We start from the raw sequence: 17,959 nt of genomic DNA, 5'->3' as shown, positions 1-17,959 counted from the left end.
AGGGCTTTCATCAGAGTACTTGGGATATTATTTTGCCATGTGTAGCTCTTAATAGTCAGCCTAAAACACCTCTGGAATGAGAGCTGAAAAACCTCTTGGTTAATTTGATGTTTTAAGCGTCAGCACAATTTTCAAACAGCACAAGAATTACAGAGGTTGAAAGAATCACTCCACCTTACACCTTAGTGTTCATTTGTAATGAGTTTTAAGACAGCCTCCGAGGACAAAATGTTTTAGCCCCCAGTTTCAATAAATGTAGCTTTGAATTATGATTACTCACAATTACTTTAGCTCCTGTCTGAACACCTGAAGTGACCATTACCATGCTACTGGATGTTGCTCTCTCAAGTGGCAATAGTCTGCTCCTAGTCATGGTGCTGCAGGTAGCTTACAAAATCCTTTCTTACTCTGCACTGTGAACAGCAGTGTGCACACCATCAACAATGCATCCCCCAGGAGTAGATAGCTAATAGTTAAAGGATGGTGGGCCCCTAAACTATAGTTACATACAGCACTTCATTAATACATTCTGAGTGCTGCAGCTTTGGGGGCAGAAGAAAGGGGAACAATCCCAAAACTGGTGAGGGGCCTGAAGAATACTTTCATCTTGATTTTCCCTGTGGGAACACTGAGTTAAGGAGGAGGCAGTCATTATCAACTTGTGAGAGACATTATTTCTTTTGTAACTGCTAACTTATCATCTTGAGTGGACTTCTGTCCGTGCAGCCCTCCAAAAGACACCTACTGCAAGCTCTGCTAATTGGTCAGGTGCAAGAACTGCTGTCAAAAATGTGCTCAGCAGGCATTTTCTTATAAAATCTATCAGAATGTCAGCCAGAAGTTTAGCCCTCAGAGATAAAGAAGAATGGGAAAGGTATTTATGAGTTTGACAGATTTTACTGAAAATGTTAAGGGAAGTGATGATGCTTTGGGAGAGACTCACAGGAGTACAGCTGATTGCTGCAGATCCAGTACAATTATACCGGGGTCAGCCATGGGCGAGGCACCTGTCTGAAGTTGAACACTGCACTAATGGAAGACACTGATTTCCCAGACATCACTTTAAGACAGAAAAAAAAATGGTGAGACTATATTTGGATGCAACTGTGAGGATTTTTCTATTTCCTGTACACTTTCCATGAAAAATGAATTCAGACATTCAAACACTACATTTGCCAAGTTTTGCACATTGCCAGTAGCAGAGAGATGTGTTTGGGTCTGTAAATCCTTCTGCCATGTGTAGCTCTCTGTCAAAAGTTCAACAGGTTCCATAATACAAAAATAAAAAATAAAAATGCAGCTGCTGTTGTTAAAGTTAAGACCATTTTGGCCAGTAAAGACATCAAAAAAACAGAGTTAAATAGCTAAAAATCCAATTTTGGCCACAAGCATGGCCAAAATCCACAGTAATCCACAACTGAGGACACATCTTCACAGAAAAATCTCACTGCACTGCAAACAAGTAGTAAACATACATTAAAAGGTTCATGCATTAATGCAAGAAATTGCATTGCAGAGATCAAACCACCTCTGCAAGAGTTGGTGCATGCAGTCAAATTTATTTCCCAAATCAGTTCAAGACTAAGATATCTCACTTACCTAAAAATAATTAAATAGGAAAGGGAAGGAAAAAAACCCACCACACTGAAAATTATGATTAAAATGAACAGAAAAGAACATTTCCAGAAGTCCAGGCTCTCCACCTACCCTTTATCCTTCTTGACATCTGACACTTTCATTTTGAAAATGCTTTAATAAGACCATGGATCATAACAGTAAAAGAGGTGGTACTAAACCCCTCTAAATTAGGCTTCTAGTTAAGCCGTATTATAGGCATTTACCTTCTTCCCCTGACTACAGAAGGATGTCAGCTTCTCAGCTTTAAAGATTAATGGGAGTAACTCCAAAGTGACTTTTCCTCCCCAGTTTTCCTTTAACCTCCAACTTATTGTACCCATTCCCATTTCTTCTTCTTCCTTTGTTATGCTCAGTTCATTAGCTTGTCCTACACATTATTGCTGTTCAGTGAGGTTACTTCTTATCAGCATTGGAAGATGTACACAGAAAAACACATGGGAAGTAAGATATTCAGCTATCTCCCTTTTCTCTACCTCATTCTTACCTGAGCAACACATCAGGGAAAGTCAGGAGATGCTAAACAGCCTCACTACAGATAATTACCCACTTGTATAAACAATATTGTTTATATGAGTTGCCTGCCCTTTCTGTCCCCTCCCTGGTGTCTTCCTACAGGAAAAAGCATCCAGCTCTACGCCAGTAGTAAATTAGGTGCTTAGTTTTTGTTTAACTCTTGTTTAACTGGATGTGACATCCTGAAAATATGGGAAAGACCATGCCAGGAAGCCGATGAGGATTATAGAATCATAGAATTGTTTCAGTTGGAAAAGACCTCTAGTATCATTGAGTCCAATGGTCAAACTAAGATGACCATAGCCATTAAACCATGTCCTGAAGTGCCATGTCCACACAGTTCTTCAAACATCAACCACCCATATTTACTTTAAAGTAAATGAAGGAGCAAGGGGAACAGAAAGAGGAACTAATAGCTGGAGAAGACCTGGGGGAAAGAACTCACATTACTTGTGGTACATCCACACATGAACAAGATCAGCTAAGCCATCAGTAAAACCAACACTGAGATAAACAATTATTAACACCTTTGCAGAACTGGAAGAATGTCAAGATTACAACAGCCTTTGCCAAGCAGAACAGAGGCAGAGGGAAGGAGGGAATCATAGAACTGTTTTGGTTGATATGGACCTTTCAGATTATGAAGCCCAACTCCTAACTACAGAGGGAAGTTCTGTTCACGCATGGAGGCAGTGTGGGATATTGTCCAAGCTGCGCAGGGAAGAGAGGAGCAAGGGGGTGGCTAAGGCTGTTGTGGGAGATAGCATAACTCCACCCAGAGCAACAAGAGGGACTCTGACTGGAAGAAGACAGAGGCAAGGGCAAGTTCAAAGGGCTGATGCAGGTGAGGTGAGGCAGAGCTTGTGGGGCTGCGTGGGAGAGTTCCAATTCTTGTGAGAGGAGACTGTACATAAAAAATTCTCTTAGACAAATTGCCAAACCCCTAGCAAACACAAAGATGCTTTTCTTCACCTTATTGCAATCCTGCATGAGGCACCAGGGAGATCCTTCTCTTCAAGGGAAGGTTTGAGTTCACACACCTTTGACTCTTAACAGAGTTTATAAAACCACAATGGAATACTTTTCCCCTGCTGGAACAGAAAGGAACAGAATTACAAGCTGGGTAAGATGAAAACTAACCACTGCATGCAATATAACACCTCCAAGGCAGGAGAAGGGAAATATATGCAGACACCTCTTGCTTCTGCCAAGGATCAGCCACTTTCACAGAGGTGGAACCTGCTTTCACTTCTACAGTTTTTTTATTTTTTTTGGCAATTCTATTAGAAAATAACTCCCCAGCTCCCAATAGTGCAAGACATTGCAGATTCAGATCTAAAATACATTAATGTCATGAGAATAATGATTACAAATCTTGGAGGTACTTTGTATGCTGCACAGGTATGCTTAGGATTACAGGCTCCCTGAATCTGAATTTGTTTTCTGGTTTCGGTGCTTTTCCTTGTGCTTTCTGGTACACATCCCACTACACTTTTTACTGCACTTATTGCAGTAACTCCTTCAACAATTTTCAGTCTTTCAGCTTTCCTTTACTTATGGAAGCCTTCTTTTTTTTATAATTAAAGTTCTTAAAACTTGCTGCCAAGGACTTTGAAATGTAAGGATTTTATTCAAGCTAACAGAAAAAGGCATTCACGATCACATTGGGATCCTCGTCTCTTCTTTTCAACACCAAAGCACAATTATATCTTTGTAATAGTTATGCTGAATATTAAAGGCAGCAATTATTACAGGGCATTTTAACTATCTGAACATTAAAAACCTAAAAGCACTAATCATAATTCCTTTGCCATATTAAAACATCAGATAAGTAGAGCAGGAGCTGCACTAAAGCAGGAGTCATTAATCAGTATTTAAAATAAGCCTGTTGCCAAATTATCTCTTAGGCTTAATTTCCTTGAGCAGTATCATCCCACAGAGAGAAATCTGGTGTATAACCTGACATATTACTGTTCTTCAAGAGATTAGTCCACTATTGGCAATTGCTCACCGGCATTAGCTGGCCCCCGCAACACTGCTAGAACCTCTCCTCCAGCTTACAGAGGCACAAATGTCAAATTAAATACCCATCTGCCTTCTGAGCCAGCCCAAGGCTGCTCAGTAATGTAGGCAAAATTGAATGAGTTATTTTGCCCTGACTCTACAGGCTACAAAATTGAATTTATTGGCAGCAGCAGAGCTGGATCCTAGAGAAGTGCAGAAGACTGACAGCAGCCGGCAAGAGTTTCAGGAAGCAAGGGTGAAAGAAGGGGAACAAATATATTAAAGAGGGCCCTGACTTTGGACAGCTGGAGGAAGGGAGCATCCATACTTCTATGCACCAAGTAATGTCAGCACTGCCTTCCTGTGGAGTCCCTCCTACCTGACTCTCATGTAACACCACCTTGGCTCCCTGTGCTCAAGCGGCTGGTTCCCACTCCCTTGGGCACAGGGGAATCCTTCGCAGACTGCCAACATTAGGAATGGCCTCTGCACCTATGTCTGCAGCTTGCCCACCAATCCCATGTTTTCACTTCTCTCTGCACACTGTACCAATGAATAACCTGGCAAGAAAACACTGAAAAAAAATCATTACTCTAACTGTTCTAATAAGAAAAGTTTCATTGAGACTTAGAGGGTGCCACAGTGTAAGGAAGAGCATATGGTTTTGACATGGGTCTGTGCCAGGATGGGCCAAACTTTCTGAAGTTATGAGCTAAGTGCCAATAGCAAATTTTCCCACCTGCTGGTGATGATGAACATCTTCCCTCCCTCCTCCTTCCAACTGGAAGTGTTCCCTGTAGAGATACTTCCATCTGCAAAGGCAGAAGCTGTATGTCCCTGCCTGCCAGAGCACACTCCAGCGTGGGAATGTTAGCAGCAGACACAAGCTGCCATCCAAAATTGCTGTCCCAAGCCGGCCAGACAGAGCCTGTACACTATGTGCCATCTAGAAGCAGTGCTCCTGCCAGAGCGTGTCACTGGTGATTTGCGTTTAGACAGTGTTAAAAGCCTGAGATTTAAACAAGGAACAGAGAACCTGGTCTCTCATCCAAAGATGTTACATACTACTTTATATATGCTGCATGAAGGAATAAGTATATAGAGAACAAGAGTTAGCTGACTCTTTGCTATGCCTTTCATAAGTTTTCTCCCTTCACTTAGCCTCCTCTTTATGGGGCACAGGAGAGCTATCCCTCAGCTTGCCTGCTTTTCTTTCTTCCTCTCTTGTCCACAGCTAATTTTATCTCCCCCATGGCTTCAACTTCCCTTTTCAACTAGCACTTACGCTGTCATATCTGAAGTGTTCCTCTCCAGCCAACACATTATTTTAGCCCATCTCACTCTCACTTCAGTTGTCCCCACTGTGCTCTGTCAATGACACCAGGAAAATGCACTCATGTCTGAACTTTGGTTATACCTTTCTTTATGCCACCCCTCTGGAATACTTAACTGGAATTAACATGAAATATCATTCCCTTTCCCAGCTTTCAGTACTTTCTCAAGATCCACTCCTGCTGTAAGCCTCTCCTCTCCCTCCTGAAACCAGCCAGACATCCAGACATCAGATCTAGGTTGCATGAACTGCTGTGATACTGGCTGCTATTTATTGTGCTTGTTCTTTCAAAAAACAACGCTGCAAAAATAGCATCACCATTCCATAATGTCTACTGTTAACCTGCATGACCAAACAATCTCAGCACTACCACCCTTTTCATTGCTCTTTGATCCACTCCCAATGTTTTGTGATTTTTCTCTTTTCTTTTTTTTTTTGGTTCAGTACCAACAGACAACCACTTCTGGGAAAGAAATCTGTCTTATTTCTACATACAGCAACTACATCAGTGATGACATTACCATAAAGCTGATAGGAAATAGCACTGAGAGCTGTTTTTCCTACTTTAATCCATTTATCCTGCTGTGCCTTCCAGTAGTCAAAATGAAGATATGTCCATAGGACCCAGGAAAAAAATCAAATTTACATACCACAACAAGACAAGAAATAGTTACAACTGCAATTGCTTAAGGATAATTTAGCCTATTATCCCCTTCTGAAGTGTCTGGGCTATTGGTAAGAGTTGATGCGCATAAAAAAAAGAGAGCTTCCTTTATGTGACAAACAGAAAAATGCTTCACTAATTGAGAAGAGCCATGAAGACTAAAAGGAATAGCAAATTAAAAAGAGAATGCAGTTTTTCAGGGGATTTGGATACTTGTGATATTTGTAGTGGGGCTAAAACAATGCTTCTTTTCAATAAAGCTGTCATTGTCACACATCATGTAAATGGCTGCTGTTCAGCCCAAAGCACCATACAAAAAATGAACCAAATCTGGCAGCTGTTACTTTTTATGTTCATTAGTTTTTTTTTGCCTAAACCAGCCTGATCTGACCAGATATTCTCTAGGTCTAGGTAAGGATTTGAATGCATTTTATCAGGGTCTAGCTGTTAGCTTTGCAAAATAATGTCTCTCTAATAGTCAATATAAGCAGCATTATAATAGATAGGTTCTCTCTTGTAAAAGATGCACATAGCCCTCTGAAATCAGCTTTTACCTGCTGCATAAAGGAGAAGTGAGTCTTATGAAACACCACTAAGGTGAGGCACAAAAGAAGTGTAACTCTTAGGTAGCACATCTATAGTTTAGGAGTCACCTTAGTAATTGTGGACCCTCCTATTTCAAATTTGTCCTCCAGTCTGAAGCACTCACTTCAGGAATGTCACTGCTACTTAGCAATGAAGCCCTGTCTGGGTGTAGCTACAATTCAGTGTATGAGTGTCCTTGTTGAAACCCATCACCACACCAAATGATTGGGCCGTCTAATGAGAACCTGAGGCAGAAGACCAGAGGTGAAATGAATGTGCAGACAGGCCCCTTGTTTGAGCTGCAGATAATTTGCCATTTCAGTGTATTAGGGACAAACAGGTGAGACAGAATAGAGAAAATTCCAGTGACATTGTCCGTTTTGTATTACTCTGTGGCCATATATTCCCGAGTGAGTCCATCAAGCCTGACCTTTCAACATTCAGCAGCTTGGGGGCTAAGAGGGGGAAAAAATGACTTGTACTTTACAACAGGGAAAAAAAGAGAGTTTTTCCTAGTTTTGCACTGTTGATAAATTAAGATCTTTCTGAAAACTGCTTGTGTGTGTCTTTGGAGTAGTATAGTAGCTAGTAATATACTAGCTAGTAGCTAGTATCCCCAAAGGTGATTTTCAGAGAACAAACAGGACAAACCATTGGCTGAAAGTTCTTCTGAAACTTTTCTACGCTATCAAGTGCATTATGAGTGTGACTGGCAGGTCAAAGGAGGTTCTTCTCCCCCTCTACACAGCCCTACTGAGACCACATCTGGAGTACTGGGTCCAGTTCTGGGCTCTCCAGTTCAAGAAAGAAAGGGAACTGCTGTCTAATAGAAATCTAGAAAGGTGATGAGGGCACTGTAGCGTCTATCCTATGAGGAGAGGATTAGAGACCTGAAGCTCAGTCAGAGAAGACTGACAGGGGATCCTATCAATGCTTATCACTGTCTGAAGGGCAAGTGTCAAGAGAATGGGGTCATACCCTTTTCAGTGGTGCCCAGGGACGGGACAAGAGGCAATGGGCACAAAGTAGAACACGAGAAGGTCCACCTAAACACAGGCAAAATCTTTACTTAGAGGGTGACAGAGCACTGGAACAGGCTGACCAGAGAGGTTGCAGAGTCTCCTTCTCTGGGGATGATCAAAACCTACCCAGATAAGTTCCTGTGCAACTCAGTCTTAAGTGAACCCGCTTTAGTAGGGAGGTTTGACTAGATGATCTCCAGAGGTTGCTTCCAACCCCAACCATTCTGTGACTCGGTGTTCTGTTATAAATATTAACTTGTAATGTAATGTTAATTTCTCCATAGCTCTAAGAAAATTCTTCTCTTAATTAATTTTCTCAATGACCTCCTGACTAGCATCATGCATTCTTATTTATTTTTCATGTGAACAAGTATTCCTAGATTTAATTACAAGGTGAAAACCACCATTCATTAAACACCAGTTGCCAACATCTCTGTATTTCCCATGATGATACTTGCAGCTGAATTTTTAAACACATTAACTGTAAGGCTAAGATGTGGCAAGGTTGAACATTGACTATAAGTGAACGCATGACCGAATTCTTGGCCAAAGGGCAATATCAAACAGGTAGAGGAGAAGGGGGTCTGCAGCTTCTATAAAGCTGGTCGTTCAGTGAAAGCAAACTGAACTGGCCTATTGGTTTCTGCATATTTCAACAGGACTTAAGCCATTTCTGTATCTTATATGTGTACTTCCAACAGCCATTGCAAGTTCTTATTGAATTTATGAAATTCAAGAATTAATGTATTAGGACAACAAAAAACAAGCTCACAGTGCTTTGGACCTTGTGGTGGTTTAGGCTGGGTGCTGGCCCGGATGCCACTGCACAGAACACACCTGGGAGGTCCCAAGGGGTGGACCCAGCCCAGGGGGTGGTCACAGGCAGGTATTCCATTTCCCATAATGCCCTGCTCCCCTATAAAATGCCCATGCGGGGTCTTCACTTCCTCTTTCGTCCCCAGCTGCAGCCTAGGTAAAATGGTGTGAGCCGCCTCCCTTGGGCCTGCCCAGGCCCAAGGCTGGGTTGGGGGGGAGGAAAGAGCCCTGGGGGGATTTGGGTGTACCCCCAGGTGGGGATGGGATGTTCTTGGGTATGTTCTGGGATCTCTCTCTTTGTCACGGTGCTTGTGGTTCTCTGTAAAACTTTCATTGTTGTTTGCTTTTAAATTGTTTTTCTATTTAAACTTTCCATCACTTTTGCAATCCCTTTGTCTGAGTCGTTGTTTCTGCCCGTGGTGGGGAGGGGGTTTGCCCCAACCCATTACAGACCTAGTTCATCCTTTCATGTTTTCTCCGATATCTTTTCCACGTATATTCACTTACATCCTAGAACACACACACATCTTCATTCAAAACTTACATTAAAATACTTCCTTGTTTGACTGAAAAAAAAAATCTAAACTCTTCCTAGCAAAGCACAATCGACGCATCAGGAAATAAATCCAAATATTTGCATTGCCTGCTGAGAAGCAGCACAGCACAGCTCTAGAAGGCTTTATATAAAGACAACAGGTAGCTTAAGTTTCTTCTTACAGACATATAAAATCAGGAGGGACTTACCTCAAGTTGTGGAGATTCACCAGAGTGAGAGTTCAGTGAGACTTGGTAAATTAAATTATTGAAGAATTTTATCAAATCCAGGATGAAACTATCTGGGGACTAGAGACTAACATTGTGATGGTTCCATTGTGTTGATGCTAGCGGGCAACACCACAAATCTCCAGGGCTGGATTTTAATATAAAAGAGGAGTTATTTGAGAGCTTTTTTAAAATAAGATTTCACTTATTGGAAACGAATGCCGCTAATAATAATATTGGAAAGAGCTATTCCCAAAAGCAGTCACTGACAGGTTAATTCAACCTTTGATACAATGCAGTGATGCTATTCTAGATTTCTTTTTTATATGTAAGAGGAATAGAGAGCTGGTTATAAAAATAAACTTGGAGTATGTGATTATACTCTGATTTTAAATGAAAGTATTCACTGATGCTCACAGAACCCCTAGAAAAGGCAGGCTGGCATTTTCAGTCACAGCTCTTGGTTTCAAAAGGGCAACTTCTACACAGTAAGGAAACCAGCCAGGAAATCACTCATCATGAGGTTGAAAGACTGGTGAGACTGGTGTTTCAGTTAGAGACAACAATACTTACAGGGCCCCATGTTTCAAGCAAGATGAAAAAATACTTGAAGGCAGTGTGCCTGGTCTTCACTTCTCAAGGAGGCCAACAGACAGAAGAAGTCCGGTGTGGGTAATGCAGTTCATGTGGAGATGAAGAACACACCAAAGAGAAACTCTGCCTTAAAAGCTGCTTCAGAAGATATTAAAACAAGTGATGAAAGACTTGTTGGTTACATGGAGAGATGATCTGCAAAGAAGCAGAGCTGCTACACAGTGAGGCTGGAGTACAAACTAAGGACAGAGCCATGGAATATATCTGGTTGGAAGAGACCTCAAAGATCATCCAGTTCAACCCTTGACCCAGACAGCAGGTAACTTAACAATACACGAATACAGGCTTCAATTCTCCATGAAGCCAATGATGATCACCACACAAAAACTATCACGGTGAAGATGATAACATATCTCATGAAGTAAAATGTCTGAAAATGAGGTCTGAGTAATTTCCATCCAGACTAATGCAAGAACTGGCATATAAGATTTTACGTGGGGTAGCAAGTTGTGATGAGTTTTGGCAACATTTGGGGCATAATTTTGGGCATAGGCACCCTTCAGTTTAAACAAACCAAGCAAGACACAAAGAGTATCATGCTATCAGAAGTAGCAAATGTCATATCTATATTTAAAGATTAAAAAATCCCAACACATTATCAGAGCAGCTTAGAAGTCCTTTCTTCTAAGTTCAGCAGCAGCAAACCTTTAGAAGAAATTTTAAGGAATGAACAGTCAAAGCCAGTGAAGCTAAAAGAATTTGGGGAAGATACCACATGGGTTTAATACAGGTAAGGTACACTAATCTGACATCTTCCTTACAGAAGAAAACTCACTTTCCCAGAGAAAAGAAATGAAATCGATCTCAGCTGTCTGGTTCTGGTAAAGCTTTAACATTGTGTCACCAGGGAAGTTATTAGTTAAATTGAAGAAGATAGGAGATTAGTACAAAAATCTGAAATTGGCCTGAAACTGCTAGAGGTAGGACAGTAACAGTGACATTAAATGGGGAATGTCAGGCTGCAGGGAAGTTATTAGCATCACTGCTGAGGCACTGGTCTTAGAGGCAGTCCTGCTTAACATTTCACCAATTATACCAGCACACAAATGTCTGTGGTCCTGGTAAAATTCTACTGAAGACAAGAAGCTAAATGACATCTTTATACAGGGGGAAGTGGGACAGTGTGGAGTGAGAGCCACACGATACCTGGACCAGGGTACCAGAGAGAGATTGCAGTTCAGTAGCACAGAGTGTGGATCACTTATTTGGAGACTGAAAAAAAGATCCACAAATCAGCCTTGGGAAACTAAAAGGGGGCATCACAAGATGAAACACTATGTGCTGTGGCTGTGAAATAAAACAGAAGAAAATGCAATCCAAGTAGGTCAGAATTTCCCTACAAGAGAGGATGCAATTACCAGCATTTTACAAAGCCCTGCTAAGACCCTCTCTGGTGTAGTGTGTAGAAATCCAGACACTTAAGTTTCCCAAACTCAAACAGCAGACAGAACAAACGTAGATGAGGAACATCAGGGTGATTGTGAGAATGAAGCTCTCGACTTGCAAGGAGAGGCTAAAAGGGTTTGATATGTCTGGAAACAAAAGCCTGCGAGGGATGGCTCTCTTATCACTAGAGAATAGAGCTGTTTTCTCTCTATAAAGTCTGCAGGGCAAGAAAATACCAGAGAGCAGAGCTTTTAGTACTAATGGAATCCTCAGCAAAGACGAGACAGAAAAAACCACCCAGCCAGCCAGGCTGGGAATGACAAGGTTTTAAAAACAGGAGAGGATGGGCCAGCCTTTTCACTGGAGTATTGGAAATCACCTGCCATATGCAAGGTAGAGTTTAATCATGTTTCCAACAGGTGAATACAATTGCCTGCAATTTCTGTGACTATAACAGAGAAATAAGTCCCGTGTCCTGTGAAAATACCATGTGTGTTTCATATGTAAACCCGGAATGAGGTGGTGTGATACGTGCCGCACCTCCCCTCTGCTGTGGGTGATCATACACTCAATTTCTTGCAAACCTTCAATTAGAGAAGTGAACCAAACAGACAATTATTTTAATGGAACCTCAAATTAAATGCAAATTAAATTCAAGACCACTGAAAAAGTGATCTTTGACTAAAGTAGGTAATGAATTGGGTTTTGTGCTTAGCAGTTGTTAACTGGATTTAAGTAGTTCTGGGACACCAAAGAGAAGATAAATTGAGTTAAGCAATGACTAATATAAAGATCAACTCTTGTATTTTACAGCTTGTTGCAAAATATAATTAACAAAACAAAAACCACCCCCCCCCAAGAAACCCAACCTCAAACTCAGACCAGCAAATGTTCTTAGTAACTGCCTCTAGATGAAAAATGCTCCTTTTTTTCCAGTTAATGCTGTTTGTAACACCGAGTGCCAACAGCTTCAGCTTAGGAGCCAAGCAAGGCTGGCTTGGGAAGCTAGGTGGAAGCATCATGAAAGTGCTCTATTTTGGTTTCCATGCCAGCCATTGAGAGTGTTAATTAATTGAATTTAATGGAAATAGGAAAAAAAGCCTATTTATTTAAAGGAAGAATTTACCTCCTATCAAATCAGGAAAGACAGGCTACTCTTCATGCTTTAGTTACCCTCATGCACGTCAGGTATAGTGAAAGACAGCACCAGTTTTACATGGTACAACTGAATAATGGAGGTCCTCCCTAAGCAAAGTCTAATTATATTTTATAACTTTCAGTTTGTATATAATTAAAGTGAAGGAAAAATAACTGTGTGTGGCTTTTTTCCCCCCAACAAAACTTAATGGCGGAACAGCAGTGTAATTGAAGCTACAATTTGAACAGAGGTGGCAAAGCACAGACCTCTGACAATACTTTAACTTTGATTTAAATAGAATTATGTTATCTAAGGTCATTCTGGCCTCACCCAGTTCTGGTATAATTCATTTCTGGGAAGTGCACTCTTTTCCCCTAGATGCTTGTTTTATATTTGTGTGATTTTGAGACATACTCTAAACTTTTTTACTTTCCTATTTGTAGCACACAAACCTTTTTCTAAGAAACAAGTGTTCCTTATTTCACCATTGAAAAGATACTCCAATAGTACTGCAAATGCCTTTGGACACATTTCAGGGAAGCATGTGGAGACTGATTGTTCCTTTTAGCATTAACTCCATCAATAAACGTCAGTTCAAGCCAAAAAAATTATCTTTTCATTTTCAGATCAAACTTCATCTGTTACCCATTCTACAAACCAGGTAACAACCCAGCAAAAATATGCAAACTTCTGGTTTATGAAACAATTGACTGTTCCATTAGGAGACCACTGTGTAAGGCTCTACATGACTCGGATCAAAGGTCTCACCTTCACCAAATAGACAGCAAAAAGGAAATACTGTGTAAACTAGTACTGGTTTCTAAGAAAGCTGAATCAGTTCTGAGGGTCTTAAAAGTTAATTGGAATTTGCCTTTATTTAATCATGAAGAGTTAGGCCAGAGACATTTGGTTAGAATAACACTGTAGTTAGAAAAACACTAGCTGGAAGACGAAACATAAAACTGGTGTTTGCATCTGCTATCACACAATACGCCATGGATTTATGAGCAGGCCCCAGAAGCCACGAGCTGCCATAAATCCCACCTGGCCAGGCAGCACAGCCAGCAGGCGGTGTGGAGCAGCTGGAGCACGTGTTCAAAGTACCCATCACCAATTAGGGACAGGTGATTTAGTATGAATCACAAGGAGGGAAGAAGGAATAAGTTTTGTAGAACCTAGATCTGTACCCAAATTTCTCACAGCTGAGTTTCAAGCAGGGACTTTTGATATTGGGTGCTTCAAGAAGAATCACTGCCCGATGCTGTTCTGCACAGTGAAGATGGAGTAACTCCCATAACATCATTAGGAGCTGAAAGAATAGGGTCATGCCCTCAGTTTTAAACATAGCACCATCACAAAAATCAATAGTGCCAGGCACCGATTGCTCTTTTGATTTGATTACAAGTGAATTTTCACTCCAGTGTGTAGAAATCAGGATTGCAGAATCAGAGCTGCGAGGACTCTGCATAGTTTAACAGGCAGTGGGACCTGTTAGAAAGGATTATGAACCTTGTGTTTAAAAACCTATAGTACACAGAGTAAAAGAAATCTATATATAAAACAAACATTGTATTCCAAAACAAGTAAACATTTTAGTCCTGTCTGAAGGGCTTAAGCGATCATCTGTGTTGCCCTCCCTGGCCAAACGCTCAGGTACTGTGGTATGCCACATTATTATGACAGATTGAAAAAAAAACACAAACCACAAACAAAAAGTTATTCTTCCTCTACCTGGGAATAATTTCTTAGGTTAGCATGCAGATGTGACCAAATACAACTTGTACTTAGAATTTCCTATGTGATAAGTAACTACACTGAAAATGCTGCTCTTTGCATATGCCTCCTGAGAGGATACCTATTATGCAAAAATGAAGACATGAGAATACTGATGAAAATTTGCAAGTCATTTATCAAATACTGACCTGAAATGAATATTAAGAAAAAACTCTTTTATATGCAAATGTTTAATCCAATCGAGTTTAATCATGACTTTCCTTTCTCAGGACTGATGAGTTGTGTACGTACTGTGAACCACAAGATAAAATCTTCCATAGCTCATTCTCAAAAAACCCAGTTGTTTTGTCAATGGTTGCTCTGGGAACACACAGGATAAAGAATCTTTTCTTATTATTTTACTCACCTGTGAGACTATCCATAAAGCCTATCTGGGCTGCCCACCTGCTGATCATTCAAGTAATATCTGGTTTACATGGACCGAGTACTTCCATTCTCTCCACGAGACAAACTCAAAGTATAATTGATTACTCCGATGGATTTTCTAATGAATATCTATTGCTACTCTAGTTCCTAAAGTACTCACTGGTGTTTAGTGCTCCAACAAATATAAATCTGTTTATTTACTAGCCAACTTTACAACCAGCTACTAGCTGGGGAAAAGCAACATGAAAAGACCCATCAATGCCCATCCATTGGGAGCACTGACTTGCAGCCCTCTCCGTAACTAGCCAGGAGAGTGAAATACTCTGTCCTGGAACAAGCATTAACAAGATCTGAGCCTTATTACAAATCAACACAATTATATTCTGCAAATCAGACTTCAACTAAACTGCATGCTGAAACAAAACAGAATTTAAAGCACTGGTTTGCTGTACTATAAATATATGCATTGCTTGAACAAAAAATTAATATCCCCAGGCCTGACATAGGATATTGATTTACATCAAAACATGGATTGAAAACTTTGAATTTATAGATAAGTTTTCACATTTCAAAGAGGACATCATGTACAAGATAGATAAAAACGTGTCATGCATGTTCTGATGCAGGTCTGGATCCCTAGTTACAAAGGAGTAATTCCTTACTAACTGGATCAACAGTGGCAAAGATTGTACCACTTAGCTGTCAGAAGAACAACTTACATATATGAATATATATTCCAGATGGCCACTTGACAGCACACTGAATTCATATTAAAGCAACAGATTGGATTTATTTTAAGAATTTTTGAAAGTTTGCACACTCATAAAGGGCCATATGTTGGACTTTGTGATCACGGAGCATCCCCAACAAACCCAAAACCAACTAAGGTGCTTCCGGGATGTCTGGCCACGGCAGCTGCAATACCAGAAAGCAGTGGCAAGGATCACAAGTCTTATACTCTGAAGAATGGATGGAAAACATAAACTCCATGTATTAAACAGAACACTCTATAGCAGCATTAAGAAATGTATATTAATTATTTTCACCAGTTAAACACATATATAAGATACTATAAAAGTGGTGTAAGATTAAGTCTTCATTACTTTTTAGAGCCTTGCTAAGATGAGACTGCTAAACCTTACTATTTTTCCATCTTACTCTTTTTATTCAGACTCTTCAGAACAAGAAAAATACCTTTATGCCTGGTAGTTAATTAGAATGTTCATGAGCTTCATAATGTCACTCAATAAAGGAACAATTCTCATCTTTATTTAGTAAAGTCATGATTTGAAACTCAAAGTCATTATTTAAAAGTAACTTATAAGAGTATGAAGGACACCTAAACTTAATAGATACTGGTATAAATTATCGAGTGTACACTGATCAGCAGATCTGACAGATATTCTTCATTTCAGCTCTTCTAATTGCCAAAGTTCATACTAATTAGTAGTAATAGTACAATTCTCCAACTCCTGAGTAAAAATCTTTCTGCATATCTGAAAGATGTCTACAGTTTATTACCTAGTGTGGCATAGGTCACTATCTACACAATTGTATAGCAAACCATTTTCATCAAGTAAAAATGAATTTCTCTATTTTTATCATTGATTAAAAAAAAATAATTTTAAAGAAAAGGGTTTAAAAAATGCAGGAACTTTTTTTCTTTTCCATTTTTTTCTCCCAGTACAAATTGAGACTCTTCAGTGACAACGCTGTAATTATATGGGAAGTTATTTAGGAAATTAAAAACTTTAAGGTTAAGAAAAGCTGAGCATTTCACAGTGGCTACACCTCACATAGAGCAGAGGTGGATTACTGAAAGGGCCCCACTGATTTCAAACACAGGCAGGTGGGACTCAGGGAAAGATCTTCCCATGCTTCCCACCAGACATCCCAAGAAACACAAATGAAATTCCAGCAAAGCTTAACTAACCAACAGAGGGCAGCTGACTCATAAGGATATGAAATTCTAATTCCTGTTGAAACCCAGGGCAAACCCACCTTGCCATCAATGAAATCCAAACTGACATCAAATCTTTCTACCTGAAATCTGTAGAATAGAATAGAATTAACCAGGTTGGAAAAGACCTTTGAGATCATCGAGTCCAACCTATCATCCAACACTATCTAAGCAACTAAACCATGGCACCAAGCGCCCCATCCAGTCTCTTCCTAAACACCTCCAGTGATGGTGACTCCACCACCTCCCTGGGCAGCCCTGTAATGGCAAGATTGGACAAAGCTTTGCTTGTGGAACTAGCACATGCTTTCAAATAACAAAGATTATATTTGAGAAAGAAGGAGAGAAACCTCTCAAAGTTCAAACCAGATGAGTGCTCTAAAAGATGCAGCTGAAAACTGTTGAGGCAGAATGTTCAGATTTTGCAAAGGCTCTCAAGCTGCCCATCTCTGCCATCCTAGCAAAAAATCGATGACTGCATACTACATTTGTTCTTCAATAGTAATTCATATGGAGAAAAATTGGTTTTATGATGCATATTGTTTATAACCTTAAGTAAGGTAAAAAACCACCAGCAACCTACCAAGTAAAAAGGAATAAAAATCACCCAATGGCCACGCTAAACCAAAACATTAAAACTGATCTTTCTAATGCACTGGCAGCAGCATGTGGTTCAATACTCCAATTAATTATCCATCAAAATGTAAATAACCGTTTTTAAACTGCTTTTTAAATTATTAAAGTGTTGCTAACATCTGTGTATTGTGAAACCACAAATGACTCTCATCCCTTTTAAAACTAATCTGCAACACTAACACACACACAGACTGTATTTGCCAACAGCCTGTAATCGATGCTGGGTGAACTTTACTATGTTTATATTTAATTATCTTTAGTTCTGAGTTTGAACTCCAAAGTCAATCCAGAACATCTGGACACCATCCTGTGCCACATCTGCCAGTGAATGCCAGGGCTCACAAAATGCTTGTATCATAAAACAATGCAAGTTTATCACAGAATGGTTAAATCTCAATATGGGAAACAGCTGACTCAAAAATAATAGAAATTACAGACAGATTAAAAGCCCTCATAACTTTTAATTAAGCAATAAATCACAACAGACTACACAGGGCTGCTGATTTATGTACTTCTCAAGTGAGAAGCAGTAAATAAAATCAGGCAGGACAGAATATACATCTTATTGGAGAAGGAGAATCTATCCTTTGGCGTTTCATTCACATTTAAAAATCTGCTTGTCTTTAGTTTTGCTTCTGATGGCTATAGCCTGCAACACACTTATTTATAACCCAAAGATGGGCCATGA

General features: G+C 40.0%; 1 protein-coding gene across 1 annotated transcript in view; it reads right to left on the bottom strand.

The window, feature by feature from the left end:
• The window catches only part of THSD7B (thrombospondin type 1 domain containing 7B), a 304,792-nt gene that overhangs the window by 69,200 nt on the left and 217,633 nt on the right, over window positions 1–17,959 (bottom strand). The gene's annotated exons all lie outside the window — the stretch shown is intronic.

Source organism: Melanerpes formicivorus, unplaced genomic scaffold (genome assembly GCF_026170545.1).
Source record: "Melanerpes formicivorus ecotype bairdi unplaced genomic scaffold, bMelFor1.0.p_v2 SCAF_5, whole genome shotgun sequence".
In the NCBI taxonomy this organism is placed as follows: Eukaryota; Metazoa; Chordata; class Aves; order Piciformes; family Picidae; genus Melanerpes; species Melanerpes formicivorus.
The sequence above is the reverse complement of the archived record's forward strand: the minus strand, read 5'-3'. Positions and strand labels throughout refer to the sequence as shown.